The sequence below is a fragment of the Lepus europaeus genome, chromosome 18, assembly GCF_033115175.1.
Source record: "Lepus europaeus isolate LE1 chromosome 18, mLepTim1.pri, whole genome shotgun sequence".
NCBI classification, from domain to species: Eukaryota; Metazoa; Chordata; class Mammalia; order Lagomorpha; family Leporidae; genus Lepus; species Lepus europaeus.
The window spans coordinates 18,481,902-18,503,206 of record NC_084844.1 but is presented as its reverse complement, the minus strand read 5'-3'; the positions used below and the strand labels follow the sequence as shown (position 1 = coordinate 18,503,206).

The following is a 21,305-nucleotide window of genomic DNA, read 5'->3' as shown; positions in this document are numbered from 1 at the left end:
ATAAATAAATCTTTTTTTTAAAAAAAGTGTATATTTCAAGAATTTTTTTAAGATTTGTTTTTATTTATTGAAAGGCAAAGTTACAGAAAGAAAGGGAAAGAGAGAGAGAGAGAGAGAGAGAGAGAGAGAGAGAGAGATCGTCTTCTATCTGCTGGTTCACTCCCCTAAATGGCTGCAATGGAGCCTGAATTCCATCTGGATCTCCCATGTGGGTGGCGGGGGTCCTAGCACTTGATCCACCCTCGGCTGCTTTCCCAGGTGCATTAGCAGGAAGCTGGATCAGAAATGGAGCAGCCAGGACTAAAACTAACATATGGGATGCTGGTGTCACAGGCAGTGGCTTAATCCTGCCGCGCCACACCACCGACCCCATGGGAAATGGCTGGAAACAAGTAAGTCTGTCAGTAGGTGACCAGGTAAAAGACACACAGGCCATACGAGGGAACAGTGTGCAGTCTTTATAAAGAACAAGGCAGCTCTGTGTGTACTCTGTGGAACTCACAACTATGTTAAGTGAAATAAGTCACAAGCAGCTGTTTGGAATACACTCCTACTATTTGTCGAGGACGCTATATGAATGCGTGTGTTTGTAGATACACAAAATACTTCTGGAAAAACACACAAGGAATTAAAGAATGGTTGCCTCCAAAGAGGGGAAACGTGAAGCCAGAGGTGATGGAAGTGTGCTCTCTTAAAATCTGTGCAAAGTACACACACATCCACTATTCAAGAAATAGACAAATATGAAAAGAATTGGATGGGGAAGTAGCTCAGCCTGAGACCCAACATGACCGAGAGCTGGGGCCCACCACGTAGTGCCTGGCGCACAGTGGGCCCCTGTACCCCCTCACCACAGTTTCATGAAAGCAGACTCCTGTCTGCCCTCATCACTGACTCTCGGCACCTGGGCTTTCCCTCCACCTGACTCGAGCATCCTTTATCTTAACCAGGAAAAACAGACCTTGCTCCCGCTCAGCCCATCAGCACGAACAGTCTCGTAATCTTTGACCAACATTCCCAGGGTCCTTTCCAGCCCATTAAGTCAGCCAGCCTCTTCCAAGGCTTTCCCCAGGCAAGGGGTCCCTTCCTCAGAAAGCAAGAGAGGTGCTCTCAGCCCACCCGTGCTACAGACCTAGCCCTCTTTTCTGGTTCCTCGTGTTGCATATTCCCTGATAAGCACACACTTATCACACATACTGAGGCTTTTGCCTTATGTGTGATTCAGTTGGGAATTCTCAATTTTACCAGACTCACTGTGCCAACCAGTAGCATGCGAAGCAAGCCCAGCTCCAGTGGCTTGATTTTTTTTTTTTTTTTTTTTTTTGGACAGGTAGAGTTAGAGAGAGAGAGAAAGGTCTTCCTTTTCCGTTGGTTCACCCCCTAAATGGCTGCCATGGCCGGCGCACTGCGCCGATCCGAAGCCAGGAGCCAGGTGCCTTCTCCTGGTCTCCCACACGGGTGCAGGGCCCAAGCACTCGGGCCATCCTCCACTGCCTTCCTGGGCCACAGCAGAGAGCCGGACTGGAAAAGGAGCAACCAAGACAGAATCTGGTGCCCCAACAGGGACTAGAACCTGGGGTGCCGATGCTGCAGGTGGAGGATTAGCCTAGTGAGCTGCGGCGCCGGCCCAGTGGCTTGATTTTAAGCACATAACTTGGGAGCTGAGTGTTGGCAGTCCCTGGGAGGTGGGCACCCCAGCTAGAAGACATCTCTGGGAGGCTGTCAGGGTTTCTGAGCCATGCTGCCTTCCACTCTGCCATCCCAGAATGAGGTCCCATTCTCCTGATACTGACTGATACGCCACCAGGCACTGGGTCTGCATTTCAGAATGAAGACAAGGGATAGGACAAAGGGCAAAAGCCAAAAGGGCACGTGCCAGCTGGCTCAACCCCTCCAGGAGCAGTTCTCAGAAGCCCCGCTCAGAGACGCTCTGCTACGTGCTACATGGCCAGAATTGCATCACAAAGCCACCCTAGCTGCAAGGGAGCCTGAGAAGCGGGCAGGTCACCCCTAGGAATAAACTCAGAGCTCTAATCATGAAGAAGGTTAGATTGGATGCCTCATGAGAAATAATATTATTTTAAGCTAACATTTGATTAGCCGTTAGTAAGCATAGCTCACCCACCATGGGCAACTGCACACTTCTGGATGGCATGGAAGATGTATTTTAATTCATTTTTCTATTGTTCACACTTCTAGCACAGGGCTGGAATTGAATGTGGGACATAAGCCGGGGCAGCAGTGGGGGAGCAGGTCTGGATGGAACCTGGGCAGGCTCCAGAAGTGGTTGACAGTGAGGAGCCACAGCAAGTTACTGACGCAAGGACTGGCCACTGAGCCAGTTCAGTTCTACAGACACCTGCTGCACTCACCAAATGGAGATTCCAAGCTGCCACCGAGGTGCCTATTTAGGTGTCTGTTAAGACGGACAAGGCAGGCAGATAACTAGCTGGGACGCATGGCTCACTGCAGAGCCCCCCGGCTAGCGCCCAGCCTGGATTCTGCACCCCCCCTTTCTCACACCGCAGTTTCCCCTGCGGTTCCCCTCCAGCATTGTCACTGCCTTTCACCAGCCCAGCTGCGTCCCTTGCATCCCACACCCTGTTCTCCAAGTGAGCCTTGACCATCCCTTGTCTCCATGCCTTTGCCCTGCTATTCCTCCATTTGCTGGTTTACTGCTAGTGGGCAGGACAACAATCAACTTGAGTACCGCCGCCTCCAGGAAGCTTTCTTTGATCTTTCCTCTGTGTTCTCATCTCACCCAGCCATGTCTTCATCTCTCTCTCTGACCATGGCCTCATCAAGTGCCAGGCACGTAGTGGGTGCTCAATGAACGTTTGTTGATTGAGTAAAGCCAGGAACGATGTGAATTCCAAGGGAGAGAGAGAAGTGAGGGGCCCAAGACTGACATTTGGGGAGTGCCTTGATTTTTAAGAATCAGAGAAGAAAACAGAGCAAAAGCACAGTATCTCAGAAGCCTTTGGGAAGGGGCTTAGCCCTCAGCACCAGCAACTGCGAGGGTGCTTTCCCCTCTACTTCCAGGTCACAGCTTAGTTCTCCCAGGAAGCCTTCTCTGAGTCCTCTCCCCAAGGTCAGCCTCTCTCACCCAACCCTGTGCAGGTCCTGAGCTGGGTGCCCCCCCCCCCCCGCCCCCAGCCCTCACCTGGTCCCCTGCATGCTCCCGGGCCAGCGAGAGCCCCTAGGGGACACGAGAGGGCTGGGAGAAAGGGGGATCCAGGCCTTTGTCCCTTCCCTCCAGGTCTCGAGTGCTCTTTGTGTGTCTCTGCTATGGTTTCAACTTCTTCCAAGTGACCTTGGCCTGAGCCTCCAATTACGTTGCCAGCCCAGGGGTAATAGCAGATTCGTCACCTTCTGCTAGGCTTTTCAACTCATTCCCTGTGTAACCAACTCCCTGTTTAGAATTCTATGTCTAAAAGTTCAGAAAGGGAGCTGGCACCGTGGCTCAATAGGCTAATCCTCCACCTGCGGCACCGGCACCCCGGGTTCTAGTCCCGGTTGGGGCACCAGATTCTGTCCCAGTTGCTCCTCTTCCAGTCCAGCTCTCTGCTGTGACCTGGGAGTGCAGTGGAGGATGGTCCAAGTCCTTGGGCCCTGCACCCACATGGGAGACCAGGAGAAGCACCTGGCTCCTGGCTTCAGATCAGCGCGCTGTGCTGGCCGCAGCGTGCCAGCCACAGCGGCCATTGGGGAATGAACCAATGGTAAAGGAAGACCTTTCTCTCTGTCTCTCTCTCACTGTCCACTCTGCCTGCCAAAAAAAAAAAATTCAGAAAAGGGAGTAGGCATTATTTGCCCAGCACTTACAATACCCGTGTCCCACATTTGAGGCCTAGGTTTAATTCCTGACTCCAGCTTCCTGCCAATGCAAATCCTGGGAGGCAATGATAACGGCTCAAAAGTAAGTGGGTTCCTCCATCCATGTGGGAGACCTGGATCAAGTTCCTTGCTCCTGCTTTTGGCCTGGCCCAGCCGCTGCCATGGCAGGCCCTGTGGGAGAGAACCAGCAGGTGGGTGCTCATTTTCACTTTCTCTCTCTCTCAAATAAATCAATTTCAAACAACTTCCGATGGAGGCGTGCTTCCCCAATTGGCTGCTGATCCAGTACACTCCACACATCCTCGCCACACTTGGAATGACCAAAGTCCTCACGGGAAGTTACTTGTTCAAGGTCTTCCCGATCCCTGCGCTGGAAGCTCGCCAGAGGCAGGCAGTGGTCTGCAGGCTCTGTGCCCCCTCCGGGGGCCTGGCACACAGGGCTCAGCACCTCACAGCTATGATTGGTTGCAGATGAGAACTGAGCCAAGGTTATCAACCAGGAGGCCAATAGTGGGTCTCTGTGGAGACACAGAGGGGTGGGCAGAAGCCAGCCTGCAAGGGGCGCACTCAAGTGGATGAGACAGATGCCTGGAACATCAACAAGGCGGGGGGGGGGGGGGGGGGAGGCTGGGCTGGTGGCGCACTGTGTAGCAGGACAGGGGAAGGGCTGGTTTGTTGTCTGTTCAGTCCCGGGCAGCTTGACTGATACATTTGCAGGAGAGGAAGAAACTGAGGAAGGGAGACAGGGCAGGGCGGGAGATGCTGGGACGCTGCAGGTGGAACAACAGGACCCGCGTGGTCTCCTCGGAGAAGTCAGTCTGCCGCAAGGGTTGGGAGGGCGTGGGGGGAGGGGAGTTCATCACAAAGTAAGAAGCTGAATCAAGCCAAGGCTCCCACAGAAGGCCCCAAGCTGGAGGAGGAGGGCTCCTTAGGAAGGTGTCCAGGACCTGCCTCGTGTAAGGGCAGCTTTGCCCAGTGCCCCACAAAGACCCCACCCAGGCAGCTCCATCCCTCGCCAGGGGCAGCACCCTTCTCCCCCACCCACACACCACGGCCCACCGTCTCCTCCCCTAGTGCCACAGCTCATCGTGCTCCTCCCACTACTCCCACCCCACGTGTGGCACGGGATGAGTGGAGAGCAGGCTGAGGCCAGACTTGGTATGCAGAGTGTGCTGGTAAATGCTTAACAACCAGCTTGGGACTGGTATTGTGGCACAGTGGGTTAAGCCACCACTTGCAATGCTGGTAGCCCATATCAGAGCTCCAGTTCAAGGCCCAGCTGCTCTGCTTCGGATCCGACTTCCTGCTAATATGTCTGGGAAGGCAACAGGTGATGGCCTAAGCGCTTGGGCCTCTGCCACCCACTGGATGGCAGTGGGAGACCTGGATGAAATTCCTGGCTCCTGGCTTTGTCCTGGCTCAGCCCTGGCTATTGTGGTCATTTGGGGAATAAACCAACAAATGGAAGATTCTTTCTCTCTCCCTTCTACTCTCTCTCTCTCTTTCTCTCCCACCTCTGTCACTCTGCCTTTCAAATAAATAAATAATCTTTTTACAAAAAAAAAAAAAAAAAAAACAGCTTGGAGGTGGGTAGCCCTGGTTATAGTGTTTGCCAATTTCCAGGGTGTAAATACTCCCTCCATGTCCAATTTCAAGTGAGCAATAAGATGCCATTGATTGCAGAATAGGAGGAGAGTTCCATCACACCACTGCCTGCGTCCATTTGTCCATTCTCTCTGTTGCCTCCCTGCCTCCCCCACAGATCTCTGCACTGATGGCAGCCATGGGACAAGGCCACGTCATGGGGCAGGGCTCACCTTGGAGCCTGTGCAGCCTGGGACAGGCCCCTAATGGGGAAAATAAAACTGCTCCTGCTCCTGCTCCAGCAGTGGCCAACCCTCAACCTCACATCCGAGTTCTTCTCATGTGGAACTCTGACTCTCATGAGAACATGAGGCCTGAGGCCCACAGGACCCAGGTGATTCCCAAACACTTTCCCTCTGGACGTGCTGGCCACCTTGGGCTGTGCTCAGGCCAGAAAAAAACAGCTTCCTTCCTTCCAAGGCAAACAGAAAAGGAAAAATGATCTGAGGGTAGGATTTTCCCACTAACGCCCAAAATTTACTCATTCTTCATCACTCTTCTACAGAAATGAGCAGCTGGCTCCCTGCAGCCCCAAGTGCCTCCGCAGAGCAGCGGTGCCGGAGTCAGGCCGGGTTTGAATCTTGGGTCTCTTCTAATGGCAAAGTGACTTCGGGCAACTTCTCTCTGAGCCTCAGTCCGCTGATCCATAAAGCGAGGACAATAACACTATGACCCAGGCGGTGGGGTCAGACAGCAAATGGGAGCAATTTTGCCCCCTGGGGGTTATCTGGCAACATCTGGAGACACTTTGCTGCTGTTGTCCCTCTGGGTGAGCGGAGTACTCCTCGCACCCAGGGGACACGGCCAGGCTGCTCCTAAAAGTCCTACAATGAATTACCCAACCCCCAGATCCAGAAGTACGGTCTCCCAGGCAGTTGAGAAACTCTGGACTGGGGTGAGTATTCAGTGAGGTGGGCCATGCACAGCACCTAGGAGGGTCTGACTGACTTCTAAGTTCTCAAAACACAGACGCTGCTGCTTGGAACAGCACGGTTTCAGCCTTCTAACTAGATGAACCCCAGACTACTGAGAAGCCGGCTCACTGCTCCAGGTGTGAGTCATCCTGTAAATGTCAATTTATTTTATTTCAAGCAGAGCTGAGGCTGCACCAATGACTCAGGGCTAGATGCCCTCCCAGGTTGCTGAGACTTGGGCCCCGAGGAAGTAGTTTTGCCCCAAAGCTCTCCTTCCAGGGGGCAGAGCATTTCAGGATGCTGGGGGGAGGGGGGGATACTGCCCTGTTTCTCCCCGCATGGCCTTGTTCGTCCTGAATACGTTCCCTACCGGTGCACCGCGGTTTGTTCCTCCCTGCAGCCTGACAGGAAACTCCTCCAGGGCTGCAGCTTGAGATCAAGCCCGTTCCTCCCCTCCCATGAACACACACTAGTGACAGTGGGTAGAGACACGTAACATTGAGGGGGGGAGGTGAGGACATGCAGGGGACCCTGAACCAAGTCCGGGGAAGATGGGTAAGAATGTCCTGCAGCGGGTTTAGCCTCCACTGGGGAAACCCACCTCCCAGATCAGAGTGCCTGGTTGTGCTTCTGCTTCTGACTTTGAGCATACCCCTGGGGAGCAGCTCAGTCACTTGGATCCCTGCCTCCCATGCTGGGAGGCGCAGATTGAGTTCTGGGCTCTTGGCTCTGGCCTGGCCCATCCCCAGCTGTTGTTTGCATCTGGGGACCAAACCAGCAGCTGGAAGAGCTCTGTCCCTTTTACTTTCAAATAAAATAACCCTTTTAAAAGAGAGAGAGAAAGGCAAAGGCGAGGCAGGGAGCATCTGTAGACTCGGGCTGTGCCCACGTCTTTCCTGAGAAGTGGCGTGCCCAGAGGCAAACAGGTGGTGGGAAGAACGAGATGGCATCAAAGGCTGCTGACACTAACCCGCACAGCTGGCCAGGCTGTCTCTCCGTGACTCACTGAAACGACTCTGGGCTCTGGAGGTGGAATGAGCTTTGGGCTTCCCAGCCAGTCAGTCAAGGGCAGAGACAGCAGACACCCCAGAGGCTGTCTGGCTCCGAAATAGACTCTAAGGGAACCATACTGGGGCCACAGCCTCCAGGGGCCAGACAGACCGCACCAGGTTAAATGGCTGTGTACACGAGCGGCAGGGGCTATTCAGAACCTCAGGCTTTTGGGCATTCAAACTCAAATAAAAGCCGGTGGGCCAGCCAAGCAGAACATATTTTTGGCATGGGTGAGCGGGGGAAGCCCTCGAGTTTTGAGTGCTCTGTTCCTGTCTAAACAAATCCTCCTCCCCGTCCACCAACTGCACCCACAGTGGGATAACAGGGGTGGGTGCAGAGCTCCAGAGAGCAGCTTTGAGACACCAGAGTGACTGCAAGGTGGTCCTGAGCACTTGGTGGCCAGGCCTCAGCGACGTAAATACGTCCACAGCGGGGAGCGCCTTCCCTCTCAAGCCAGCTTTGAATGGGGCCTGCCAGCCTGGACACTAGAACCATCACCACACTTGCCACGGGCCCCTGCCGGAGGTGGGAAGCCCAGGGCAGAGGCTCATCTTATATTTTGCAAACTTAAAAAAAATTAGTCTGGAACTTTTTTTTTTTTTTAGTTGATTAATTTTTTATGTATCAAAGCGGCAGAGCATCAACGAGAGAGAGCGGAGAGAGCTTCCATCGGCTGGTCACGCCCCAAATGCCGGCAACAGCCAGGGATGGGCTAGGCCAAGCCAGGAGTCAGGAAGTCCACCTGGGTCTCCCACGGGAATGGCAGGAACCCAAGCGTCTGAGCCTCTCAGGTGCCTCTCAGGGTGCACATTCCCAGGATGCTGTACCGGAAGTGAGGCCATACTCCATCCCAGGCACTCCGACACGGGACGCGAGCGTCCCACGTCGCCTTAGTGCGCTGTGCCCCTGGAATTCTTTATTGCAGATAAAATACAAACTCACTGCAGGCCAGCAGAGGCTAGAAAAGAAAAAAATACCCGCCCCCCCCCCCCACGCCATTCAGACAGAAGCGCTCGGAGCCCCCAGTGCGTATCCAGACTCCAGGTCCCGCCTTTGCTGACGGAAAGCCGCCGTCCGTCCGTGGCCTGCACCCCAACAAGCAGACGCTCCCGCAGCGCCGGCGCCCCGCTGCTGCTCCACGCCAGCCACCCGCGCGCACCCACCGCACCCGCCACGTCCACACTCTCGGCTCTCCAAGCCGTAGCCTAACTTCCTCAGGGACTCCACCGCGCCAGGCGCACAGTAAGTGCTCAACAAAACTTTTCCTACCCGCTGTCCCCGTCTCAGCCGCCACCGCCCGGCAGCAAAGAGAAAAACCGAGGCAACCCGGAACGGGGACCGCCTCGTCGTCGCCACGGCAACCGGAGCCAGGGCTGGGAGTTCCCACGCATGCGTACACTCTCCCTTCTTTCCCGTAACATCAAGAACAGGACCGGTAAAAAAAAAAAAAAAAAACTGCCAGGAGCCCAGTGCGCATGCGCGGCCGCCTCCGCCTTCTGTCCACCCCGCCCTTCAATCGCTTCTGCATAAATCTCGTCCGGAACTGATGCCCATTTCTGGAAACCAGGCCTCGCTAGCCTATCGTTGCTAGGGAGCGGGACGATGGGCCAATCACGACGGGCTGTGTCATTAGCTGGCTTGGAAGAGTGGGTGGGGACAAGGGTCGCGCGGCGGCCAGAGAAAGGAGGCGGGAAGCGAGGCGACGCGGCCGCCGCCGGCGGGGGCGGGGCTCCGGGGGCGGCCGGGACGGCGGTGGAGGGGGCGGGGCCGGGCGGGGCGACCGAGGGCCGCGAGCGCCGCGGTGGGCGGCCGGCGGTGAGGGACCACGGGCCGGCGCGGATAGCACTCGCTCGGTTGGGGAGATCAGCGCGCGGCCGGTAGGTGACTGGGCCGGACCCCGGGTCCCGGCGCGGGGCGCTGAGAGAGCTGCGGGGAGGGGTCTCTGCTCAGTCCCGGGCGGGGCCGCGGCCTGACTGGCCGCCCCGGGATGGTGGTGGTGGTCAGCGGCCCGGGTGGGACCCACGCGCCGCCGCCCCGCCGCCGTCCGCCTGCGCGCTCTCGCACGCGTCGTTCGCGCCACGGTCGCGCGCCGTGCTGGCCGGAGCCGCCAGGCCGCGCTCGCCCGCGGGCCCCACGCTGGCCCTGGGCGCGCGCAGGAGCGCCCTGCTTCCCCTTCCTCGGCGGCCGGGGCCACGGCACTCCTCCGCCCCGCGCCCTGGGCGCCCCTCCAGGCCCCGAAGCCGCTTGCGACCTTCCGTGGGAAGTTCTTGGGGAGTCACACCCCAAGACCGGGAAGAGGAGCGGAGTCTGTCCCGGCGCCCAGCGGGCAGCCGGCTGGCCGCAGCATCCTCCGACCTTCTCCTGACCCCAGCCCTTCTGGAAGCCTGCGCGCCCGCTCAAGACTTCACAGGTCGCTTGAGAGACACCGTTGCTGTGCCGGAGGCCCAGTGTGGCCCTGGCATGTGCAGCCCAGCCGCCGGGTACCCGGCGAGAGAGGCCGCCGGTGCAGTGCAAAGATTCGCCCACCTGTCCTGGAGCCCTCCCTTGGCGCTCAGGAACTTGAGAACGTGCTGGCTTTGAAGCTTGCACGAGGTGGGAAGGAGCATGACAAGGACCCGAGTGGCCTACATGGCAAGATTGTTCGCTGGAGACCGTGAACACCCATGAACTCACAAATGAAGTGCAGTGTGAGAGCAGGGCCGCCTTACAAAATGGCAGTCTGAATTTTATTCCAGGAAAAACGTTGAAAAGCCAGTAGCTAGAAATATGGTCCTTTTGAAAGATTAGAAGGAGATAGTATCTGAACGTCGGCGGTGTGTTTCCACTTAGTGTGCTCGGGTACCTGCAGCCACCTTTCTCCTTCAGGGGTCTGGTGGTCAGGTGGACGGGACCGACCCGAGTTAGAGGTGAGGCACCTGAGGCAGGTGTGTGGTACTCAGACCCTGGGGCGGGCCCACATGCAGAAGGGAGCGAGCGGTGGCTGGTGCCGTGTCTGCTGCTGAGGCGAGAGCACCCTCAGCAGGTGCTTGTCTCGCTTGGGAGGTGTCTGGATGCACTCTCGTTGCTCTGTAAGTGATGTCCAAGCGAGAGCCACTGGGGCCGCGCCAGGCTTGCGAGTCTTGGGCGCCTTCAAGACATCCGTGTGTGTTGAAGGGTGTGGTGAACTTCTGAGAAGATCTCAAAATCAGAGCCGGGCGAGGGGACTTCAGAAAGTCCGTGGAAAAGTCACACTCTCTTTAGATTCTGTTCTCGCGTGAACTCTAAAGCCGACAGTGTCTGGCTTGACTTCCAGTCCCCAGGTGGATGTCCTGGGGAGCCAGAGAGCAGGAAGCTCCACGCCCCAGGTCGGCTCCTGCCTGTTGTCCATTACAAGGAGCAGCTCCGAAGGGGTTTTTTTTTGGCCCCGGGTGCTGTCAGTCTGTGGGAGCGGCCCCACAGAGACCCTGCCAACTGAGCCCTCGTCTGTTAGACAGCAAACGTCTGGTGGGCCGTTTGCCTCCACAGAGGGCGGTTTGGTTCCTCATTTTGGTTCTGCTGTGGAACACTGACTCCTTTGTGATCTGCCCGGATTGTTTGTGTAGCATTTCATGCTGAGAAGAGGGCCTGTGCCCGTGGGTTACGCAGCCCTCGGCAACCGTTCTGATTGTTTCTGCTGAAAGATAACAGTCAGTGCCTGACCGGGGTCTGGGGAAACGGGAAAAGAGGTAAGAGCTTTTCCCGGCGTTCTTTGTGTTGTCGCTGGCACCCTCCTAAGAGCGGTGTCATCCCTGGAGCCTGTGCAGTCACTGTTAGGTTTCCTGCCTCCGTGGACAGCACGTCCACGGGCCGGAGAGCTGCCAGTCCCCTGTGCGTCGGCTTGACAGGTGCTCTTTCTGTCGCAAAGTTCAGATGTCTTGAAGCTGAATTCAGTCTGAAATGCAAGGTCCCGGTCAGCTCGCTTCCCCTCCAGGCTGCTGGCCTACCTCAGCTCAAAGCTGGTGTTGACTTTTTTTTTTTTCCTGGCAAAAGGTTAAAATGCAAGTAAAATTCTGCTTTCATGATTAATAAGTCACTACCGCAGTTGTGTCTGATGCTTCCTGTTTGCCCCATTTTAGTATTTCAGTTAAACTGGAAACACCTGAGCATTATGGGCACTTTTGATGGTCCTGGTGTGAAATTGGTGGAAAGGGGGGGAGTTACATGCCAGTGGATTCGGGGATCCCTGAGGATGTCAGCCCTTGTGGCTCTGCACACCAGGACCCAAGGAAGGGAACGGAAGGGGGCTGGGCATCTCCGAGGCGCAGGGGAGTTTTTAGAGTGGTGCACGTGTGAGAGTTTCATTTGCTTGCTGAGCCGGGCTGTGGCGTTGAGAGTGGCAGCTTAGAAACAGAAGGCCAAGGCGTAGGGTGAACGTTGCAGGAGAGCGTCTCGAGGGTGGGGCCTTGCCCTGTTGCCTGAGATTGCAGCCTTCTTTTTTTTTTTTTTTTTAATTATTTTATTTATTTATTTTTTTTTTTTTTGACAGGCAGAGTGGATAGTAAGAGAGAGAGACAGAGAGAAAGGTCTTCCTTTGCCGTTGGTTCACCCTCCAATGGCCACTGCGGCTGGTGCATCTCGCTGATCCGAAGCCAGGAGCCAGGTGCTTCTCTGGTCTCCCATGCGGGTGCAGGGCCCAAGTACTTGGGCCATCCTCCACTGCCTTCCCGGGCCATAGCAAAGAGCTGGCCTGGAAGAGGGGCAACTGGGATAGAATCCGGCACCCCAACCGGGACTAGAACCCGGTGTGCTGGCGCCGCAAGGCGGAGGATTAGCCTGCTAAGCCACGGCGCCAGCCCTCGGCCTTCTTTGTACTAGAGTTTTAAGGTCTTCCCTTGTCTTTTACATCCTTTAATCCCTTGAAATTATGTGACACCAGGAGCGATCTGTAGCCAGTCTTTGTATTTTCTCACAGTACTCAGGTGAAGAAAACAAGGACAAAGGTCAGACAAGTTAAGCCTGGGGAAGAGAAATAAAGTAGAGGAGATGTGAAATCATTGTCTTTTTTTTTTTTTAAGATTTTTATTTACTTGGAGAGACAGAGAGAAAGGTCTTTCTTCCACTGGTTCACTTCCATCCACAACAGCTGGAGTGGAAATCAGTGTCTTGCCCTGGGTCCAAGCCCACTTTCCTTGACAGCCAGGTCACTGCCTTTTCTGCCTTGCTCATGCAAGGGTATGGGTTTTTCTCCTCAAAACATGTCAACTTTGAACATAACTAAACTAGGAGTGTAGCTTTATCTAATTATTGTAATAATCAATGATTAGTATCAATTATCAATTATTCATGGATATTAATTGCTAATTAATAAAACGCTAAAAAATGAATAGCCTGTCCTCTGGACAGATCCGTCTGAGCCCATTGTCCAGACTCAGAAACGGAAGCAGAGAGGCCAAGTGGTTTGTCTGGAGCAGTAGAGCGAGTCCACGGTGTCCCCCACAGCGGAGGGGATTTAGACAGCTCGGACAGACCTGGTGGGGTGCAGGTGTGCCCTCGGGTACTCACCTGCTCCTCCGAGCGTGGGCGCCTTGTCCATCCGTGGGTCAGGAATGTCTTGTGGGGCAGCGAGCGGGTCTCTGAGGCGCTGAGCTCAGCGCCTTGCACACTGACACAGCAGCCGCGGGGCACAGTGGCAGTGGCTGTGGCTGGTGGCGGCGGTGATGGCAGTAGCAAGCGCTGCCGATTACTGCGCTGTGACTGGATGTGTTTTCTGTGCGCTGATGTCAAGAAGAGGCCCGCTCTAGACAGGACAGAGTCATTTCCTCAGCTGTCCTCCAAGGGGGACAGTTCTCCAGTCTAGAGCGTTTAGCTGTCAGGGGCCCCCATCTTAGGCCAAAGACTGCCGTCACCACACTGCAGGTGAGCCTGAGAAGGCCCGGGCTCTGCCCAGAGTTGATCTCAGCGCCAGCACCCTCAGCAGCCTCCAGGGCCCCGCGCCACAGCAGAGCTGGGCCTCTCTGGGGCTCCTTTGTGTCCTACACGTGGTTAAGTAGGCCCTGGCTGTACCTCTGAAGATGAGAAGCAGCTGAGAATGCCGCTTCGGCTCTAAAGCAGCAAGGACTTGTTCGTTTAGGGGCCTAGGCAGCAACCTTTGGTTCTATAGGGTTAGGTTCCCACCACCACGTGGCCCCCTCTGCTCCCCGCCTTCTCTCCTGTGAGCATGTCTCAGCTTATCTCCAGTGCCAGGTCTGGAACCCTGGATCTAGACTCGGGGACCTGCAGATTTCCCTTTAAATCTCACAAGGGTTAAAAAAAAGGTTCATAAGATTTTAAATTCGTTTTCCTCCTTACCACAAAACAAAAATACGGGCTCCCACCAGGCTGATGTTCCCTTTAAATAACATTTTGTTGTCTCTTGGGTAAGCTGTATTGATGGCCAAAGAGTCATTTCTAAAGTGAACCTAGTTTTTAGAAAAAAATAGATCACCGGATGTCAAGCCCCATGTGCAGCTCAGTTCAGATGAAAATGAAAGCGCAGGCCTGGAGCGCGGCTCAGCCCTTGCCTCCAGACAGGAGGTGAGAAGCTGTGTGTCTGCACCCCGCTCACACAGAGCGTTTGGCAGGTGTCTTAGTCATTTTCCAAGCGCCTTGCTTAGGTGAGCAGAGCGCTTCCTCTGGAAGGTGAGTCGCCCAGGCAGGGCTGTAGGTGACAGGTGATTTACTCCCCAGACAGTTGGCAGAGGAAGTCCTGAGCAGAGCTGGTGGAGAAGCCGACTGCCAGAGACCACCCCCTTTCCAGCACTAGGGCTTGGAGGCAGGGGCAGGAAGCAAACAGGAGGCTCCCTAGGCTTGCTGCCAACAAATCCCCTTAGGAGCTCATGTGGACAAGGGCCCCGAGCCCAGCACGGTGCCAGTGCACTCCTGAGTCCGGCCACCTCCAGCGAAGACAGTGGCTCGCTTCCAGTGACAGTCAGCGAAGCAGCAGAGGGGAGCTTTGGCCCCAGGGAGCTGGGAAATCCCTTGGCAGAGAGCAGAGAGAAACAAGCTATACTTTGGTGTGAAGACCTTTGGGGGAACCCTTTGCCACCTGCCTTCCTTTTAGCCACCTGAAGAGATTCTGAAGAGCGACTGGGGTGTGAGTAGGTTAAACCCTGGATCTCAGGAAGCATTTAGAACGCCAAGCCTGCCACCATTCGGCTGTCTACACTTCTAGGGCTCATGTTTGGATTCAGAGCAGCAGTGGGGGAACTCCTGAGCGTCCCTTCCCAGTTTCTGGTGGCTCTGTGTTCTGCTGACCCTCCCCCCTCAAAAGCCATGATCAGCTATCCATCGAGACAGGTTTTTTTCAGACCCTGTGCTCTGTCCTGGTGTATTTGCTGAGTGGACTGCTGTTGATCAGAGCATCCTACCTGTGTCCAGGGTCACCCACAAGGCAGACTTGACTTTATTGGAGCTGCAGCAGAAGGACCACTTGCAAGGGATGCTGTTTGCTCTCTCCGTCAAAGACTCTTCCCCAACCCCAGTACGTACAGCCGGTCAGTCTGGGCTAACCAGTATTCCCTTCAGGCTGATGTGGCTAAAAACCGTCTTCCCCACTCTGTGAGAAAGAGCAGTTAGAGGGGTGGGCATTTGGCACAGCGGTTAAGATGTTGCTTGTAATGCCGGCATCCCATATTGGAATGTCTGGGTTTGAGTCCTGCTCTGCTCCTGAGTCCAGCTTCCTGCTGATGCGCACTCTGGTAGGCAACAGGTGATGGCTCAAGTATGTAGGTCCCTGCCATATGTGGGAGACTCGGGTTGAGTTCTTGGCTCATGTTTTGGCCTGGCCCGGACCCAGGTGTTGAAGGCATTTGGGAAGTGAACTAGTGGCAGGAGATTCTCTCTTTCTTTCTTCCCTTCAAATAAATTTTAAAAATTGGCCGGCGCCGCGGCTCACTAGGCTAATCCTCCGCCTTGCGGCGCCGGCACACCAGGTTCTAGTCCCGGTCAGGGCACCGATCCTGTCCCGGTTGCCCCTCTTCCAGGCCAGCTCTCTGCTGTGGCCAGGGAGTGCAGTGGAGGATAGCGCAAGTCCTTGGGCTCTGTACCCCATGGGAGACCAGGAGAAGCACCTGGCTCCTGCCATCGGATCAGCGCGGTGCACCGGCTGCAGCGCGCCTACCGCGGCAGCCATTGGAGGGTGAACCAACGGCAAAAGGAAGACCTTTCTCTCTGTCTCTCTCTCTCTCACTGTCCACTCTGCCTGTCCAAAAAAAAAAAAAAAAAATTAACAAAAAAATTAACAAAAAAGAAAGCTCTTAAATTACACACTGGGAAGCCGGCGCCGCGGCTCACTAGGCTAATCCTCCGCTTGTGGCTCCGGCACCCCAGGTTCTAGCCCCGGTTGGGGCGCCAGATTCTGTCCCTGTTGCTCCTCTTCCAGTCCAGCTCTCTGCTGTGGCCAGGGAAGGCAGTGGAGGATGGCCCAAGTGCTTGGGCCCTGTACCCGCATGGGAGACCAGGAGAAGCACCTGGCTCCTGGCTTCGGATCGGTGCAGTGCACCAGCCGTAGCGGCCATTGGGGGGTGAACCAACGGAAAAGGAAGACCTTTCTGTCTCTCACTGTCTAAATCTGCCTGTCCAAAAAAAAAAAAAAAAAATTACACACTGGGAATGATCATTAGCCTTTACAAAGTCCTGTATTTTGTAAAAGAGGAATGGCCTGAGAAAGCCGAATGAGGTACCCATGCTGCACACTGGTTAATGACAGCACCCGAACTAACCCCCGGGCTCCTCTCACTGTGCTCTGCTGCCGCTGAACAAAGGACCTACTCCTGCAGCGGGAATTTTATTTTATTAAGCAGCTCCTCCCTCTATTCTGTCATGACCCCATCCCAGCCTTTCTACAACCTCTGCCAGGCCTGGAAAGGGTGGAGCCAGTGCAGCTGCTGCTGTGCGTCTAAGGAAAAGTCAACACAGAGCTATTTACTTGACGCTTTCTTGTACCATGGAGTTCAATCAAAACGTGGCCAAGGTTGATAAGAAAATACAACTCTGGGCATGGTTACCCGGAAGTCTCAAAGGTTGCCTGTGTTTGCAGGGCACTTTCCTACCTCGACAAGCAGAGTCTTACCCCAAGTGGGCATTCAGTAACTAGTAATGATTGACAGCAAGGATCCAAACCCACTGGACACCAGGAAGCTCTCCCGCACCTTTCTTCCACTGAAGAAGGGGCATTTTGCCCACGCCATGCAAGTGGCCAGAGGAGCCAGAGTCGGGCGCCGTCCCAGCTGGATCTGCCTGACTTCTCTCAGTGAAAGGATCCTCCTTGAGCGAGATGTCCCGCCTGAATGGTGGCTCCCTGTCGGTATAAAGGGCTGTTGTAACCAAGATCCACCACCCATCTTCTGCTGACATTGGCCTTCACTTTGCTGCACCAGAACTAGTCTTCTGGTTCTTGCTAGGTATAGTTGGGAGGAAAAGGAAAATTGGCTGGCGCCGTGGCTTAACAGGCTAATCCTCTACTTTGTGGCGCCGGCACACCGGGTTCTAGTCCCGGTTGGGGCGCCAGATTCTATCCCGGTTGCCCCTCTTCCAGGCCAGCTCTCTGCTATGGCCCAGGAAGGCAATGGAGGATGGCACAGTCTTTGGGCCCTGCACCCGCAAGGGAGACCAGGAGAAGCACCTGGCTCCTGGCTTCGGATCAGCGCGAGGTGCTGTGTTGTTAAGCTGTGCGGTTCAGCATCCAGGTGTATTCAAGGTACGTTCAACCTCTGATGGGTTTATTGGCATGCAACCCCATAGTAAGTGGAGGAACATCTGTAAAAGCAAAGACAGCTAAGGCACTGCCCTCAAGGAGTTTGCCAAGGCAGGGGAAAGATGGACAGGAAAGCAGACACATGACAGGTGCTGCTGCATCGGAGCCTTGGCTATGGGAGCTGCAGGGCCAAGGAAGGCACTGCAGCCCTGTCTTTCCCCACTCACAGAGTTCCCTCAAGGTGGAGCCCACTCCCAGTCTGCAGTCTGATCCAGAGCACCCTCATATTTCTCTTACCCTGGGACCTTGTACCATTGTCAGCTTGGTTGTAATCTGGAAACCAGTGCTCTGGGGAAAGGCGTGAATTTTCAGAAGTGCTGTCAGTAGAATGTACTCAGAGGCCAAAGTAGCAGCAGGTAATAAGAGGCCAGCTGTGAAAGGCATGGCCAACTTCTCCTGACCTTCCTCTGCTAAATCTTCAAGAAGCCCTTTTGGGGTCAGTGCTGTGGCACAGCAGGTGAAGCCACCACCTGCAGGGCCGGCGTCCCATATGGGTGCCACTTCGAGTCCTGGCTGCTCCACTTCCAGTCCAGCTCTCTGCTAATGCACCTGGGAAAGCAGTGGAGAATGGCCCAAGTACTTGTCTCCCTGTACCCATGTGGGAGACCCAGAAGAAGCTCCGGGCTTCAGCCTGCCTCAACCCCTGCTGTTGCAGCCATTTGGGGAGTTGAACCAGTGAATGGAAGACCTCTCTGTAACTCTCTCAAATCAATAAAATCCTTAAAAAAAAAAAAATAAAAGTGGGGGCCCTTTCAAGGGTGACAGCAGTGAAACTCTTCATCAGCCTTGGACGCCGTCCCACTCTTGCAGGCTAGCACTCAAACCCGGACTTTTCCGCTAGCCTTGCTGGCTCGAGAGAGGACGGGGGAGCCACAGGCCGTTTATGGTTTACTTTCCTTTACCAAGGAATTGATCTGAGATCTGAGAGTATTCCCTGTCACAGCCCACATGCCAAACCTTTTCCTCCCTTGCTAGGGGAAGGCAAGCCTATGACCCCCAATCATCAAGGGATAGGTTAAATGCCACTCATGTCCTCAAGCCCGCCACTCAGCCAGTTTGTCACAGTGTACGGGGCAGCCTCTGAAACTAGGTCATGGTGAGGGTTCCACTGCCGGAGGGCGGAGCTGCACCGTGTGCTTCCTTCCATCGCCCCCAAGCATTGGAAGTCTTCCGTGGAAAGCCGAGAGTCTCTGGGTTTCTTGTTTATTCTGAAGTTCCTCAAACTAGTTCCTCAATTTCAGAACCAGTCACCAGTGACTACAATGAACTTGAAGCCTCCTCCCTTACTGGGAGGCTGAACCTGCCTCACTTCGTCTCCTAATACTAGTAGACCCTGTTTGAACCAGTCCTACCTGTGAAAACCAGGTCTAGAGACCCAGAAAAGAGGAGTGGGTTGGATTTCAGTGAGGTCGACTACAGCCTCGGGAACTATCCTATCTGAAAAGGTTAAATGAGGAGAGTTATTTTTCACAAGCAAAAGTTTGCTTGTAATGATGACCTCAAGGCTTGGCAAGATCACCCAGTGCGTTTTTTTTTTTTTGTTGTTTTGTTTTGTTTTGTTTTGACAGGCAGAGTGGATAGTGAGAGAGAGAGACAGAGAGGAAGGTCTTCCTTTACCGTTGGTTCACCCTCCAATGGCCGCTGCAGCCAGCGCTTCGCGCTGATCCGAAGCCAGGAGCCAGGTGCTTCTCCTGGTCTCCCATGGGGTGCAGGGCCCAAAGACTTGGGCCATTCTCCACTGCCTTCCCGGGCCATAGCAGAGAGCTGGCCTGGAAGAGGGGCAACCGGGATAGAATCCGGAGCCCCAACCGGGACTAGAACCCGGTGTGCCGGCGCCGCAAGGTGGAGGATTAGCCTGTTAAGCTACGGCGCCGGCCTAAGTGCATTTTGATTTATCAGAGAACTGCTTGTGTTTGAAGAGGACGGTGTGCACTGTAATCTTTGGAAATTAGTCATCATTGAATGGCAGTTACTGTAGCCCCCCACATCTAAATATTATTCAGTTACACAAAATACCCTAGCTTGCAGATTTCAGTGACATTTGACATCTTTCATGTGTAACGTATGAAGAAAATTCCTTGCTGCTTATTGCATAAAATGAAGTGAGCTTGTGGTGGGGTTTCGTTGTTTTGCTCTATGTGCTTGTACATTCCAGTTCTATATTGCCCTCTGTGGAGCAGTGATGCCTCTTGTGGCATCTTTTGTGTTTGCTCATGGCCTTTTTTCTGAAGGATTTGAAAGTTAGATGGAAAGTGCCTTTGTCAGGGCCAGCGCTGTGGCGTAGTAGGTTAAGCCTCTGCCTGCAGTGCCAGCATCCATATGGGTGCCAGTTCAACTCCCAGCTGCTCCGCTTCCAATCCCACTCCCCGCTAATGGGCTGGGAAAGCAGTGGAAGATGGCCCAAGTCCTTGGGCCCCTGCACCTGCATGAGAGACCTGGAAGAAGCTCCTGGCTTCGGATCGGCCCAGCTCCAGCCACTGCAGACATTTGGGGAGTAAACCAGTGAATGGAAGACCTGTCTCTCTCTCTCTCTCTCTCTCTCTCTCTCTCTCTCTCTTTCTCTCTTTCTCTCTTTCTCTCTTTCTCTTTTCTGTTAACTATGCCTCTCAAATAAGTAAATACATCTTTTAAAAAATGCCATTGTCACACTTTAAAAAAATAAAACACTTATTTGAAAGGCAGAACTACAGAGAGGGAGAGACACAGAGAGAGACCTTCCATCTGCTGTTTCACTCCCTGAAATGGCCACAACATCCAGGACTGGGCCAGGCTGAATCCAGGAACCAGGAACTCTATCCAGGTCTCTACATGAGTGGCAGGGGCCCAAATACTTGGACCATCTTCCACGGCTTTTCCAGGCATATTAGCAGAGAACTGGATCAGAAGCAGAGCAGCTGGGACTCAAATCAGCACTCATATGGGATGTTGGCATCTTAGGTGGCAATTTAATCAGCCTGCACTACAACACCAGTCCCTGTCACACTTGTCTTTTAAAGTTTATCAGAAGTTGTATATCACTGACCTGGAGACAAAGTACTGTGATAATACTTATGAAGCTAGCAGTTGATCCTCAAAGCTTTGTTATAAAAGAACAGTAAAATAGGTTCAAGAAGCCTAGAACTAGGCTTTTAAAATGAATGGCAAGGGGCTGATGCTGTGGCATAGCGGGTAAAGCTGTCACCTGCAGTGCTGGTATCCTATATGGGTGCCGGTTCAAGTCCTGGCTGCTCCACTTCTGATCCAGCTCTCTGCTATGGCCTGGGAAAGCAGTAGAAGATGGTCCAAATCCTTGGGCCCCTGGACTCGCATGGGAGACCCTGAAGAAGCTCCTGGTTTCGCATCAGCCCAGCTGCAGCTGTTGTGGCCATTTGAGGAGTGAACCAGTGGATGGAAGACCTGTCTCTCCCTCTCTCTGCCTCTGCCTCTATGTAGCTCTGCCTTTCAAATAAATAAATAAATAAATCTAAAAAGGGGGAGGGGAGATGGCAAACTTGAACTTTGTGATTAAACCCTAGAAGGGCCCAGCTACACTGAGCATGCGTGGGCTAAGGAACACAGGCTTGCCTCAAGGCCAGCTTGGAGTCCTTGCTCCCCATTGTCAATTTTAAAGTTGCTTCTCCTCCCCACCCCCCAACATTGGCTGGCTCTCTTCATGCTTCCTAATTAAGTTGCTTCCTCCTGGGCCAGTCCCTGGGTTTCTCACTAACAAATCTTTGGCTTGTGACAGCTTCTGCATTTGGGTCCCAATTGTTGAAGCTTAGATCATTTGAAAGTGAATTCAGTGTCATGGCTAAGAGTACGGGCTTTGACATAAAAGTCCCATGTGCAAAGCTTGCTGCTGCCGCTTCCCTGCAATGCAGCCTTGGGCAAATTCCTTGACCTGCTGAGCCTTGGTTTCTTCCTTCACAGAAAGGGAATAGTTCTGGTGACTTATGGTGGAGTTGTGGGGATCCAAGATATAATTCACACATTGCCTAATATGCAGCAAACCACAAGGGTGCCCTTATTGATTTGCATCGCTGTTGACAACCAGCATGTAATTAAGTGTATACAGATAGCAGTAGATTGTGGAAAATACTCAAAGCTGACCAGAGGACGACTCGTTT

The 21,305-nt window shown here is 54.1% G+C and overlaps 1 protein-coding gene across 2 annotated transcripts in view; it reads left to right on the top strand.

Annotated features, from left to right (window-relative positions):
• The first annotated feature begins 9,246 nt into the window (after positions 1-9,246).
• Positions 9,247-21,305, top strand: part of MAP3K14 (mitogen-activated protein kinase kinase kinase 14) — a 47,882-nt gene continuing 35,823 nt past the window's right edge. Inside the window, exon 1 of one of the 2 annotated variants that reach the window (XM_062216825.1) lies at positions 9,247-9,325. The gene's annotated coding sequence lies outside the window, so the exon portion shown is untranslated. The remainder of the gene's footprint in view (positions 9,326-21,305) is intronic. The other variant, XM_062216824.1, reaches the window with a different exon arrangement.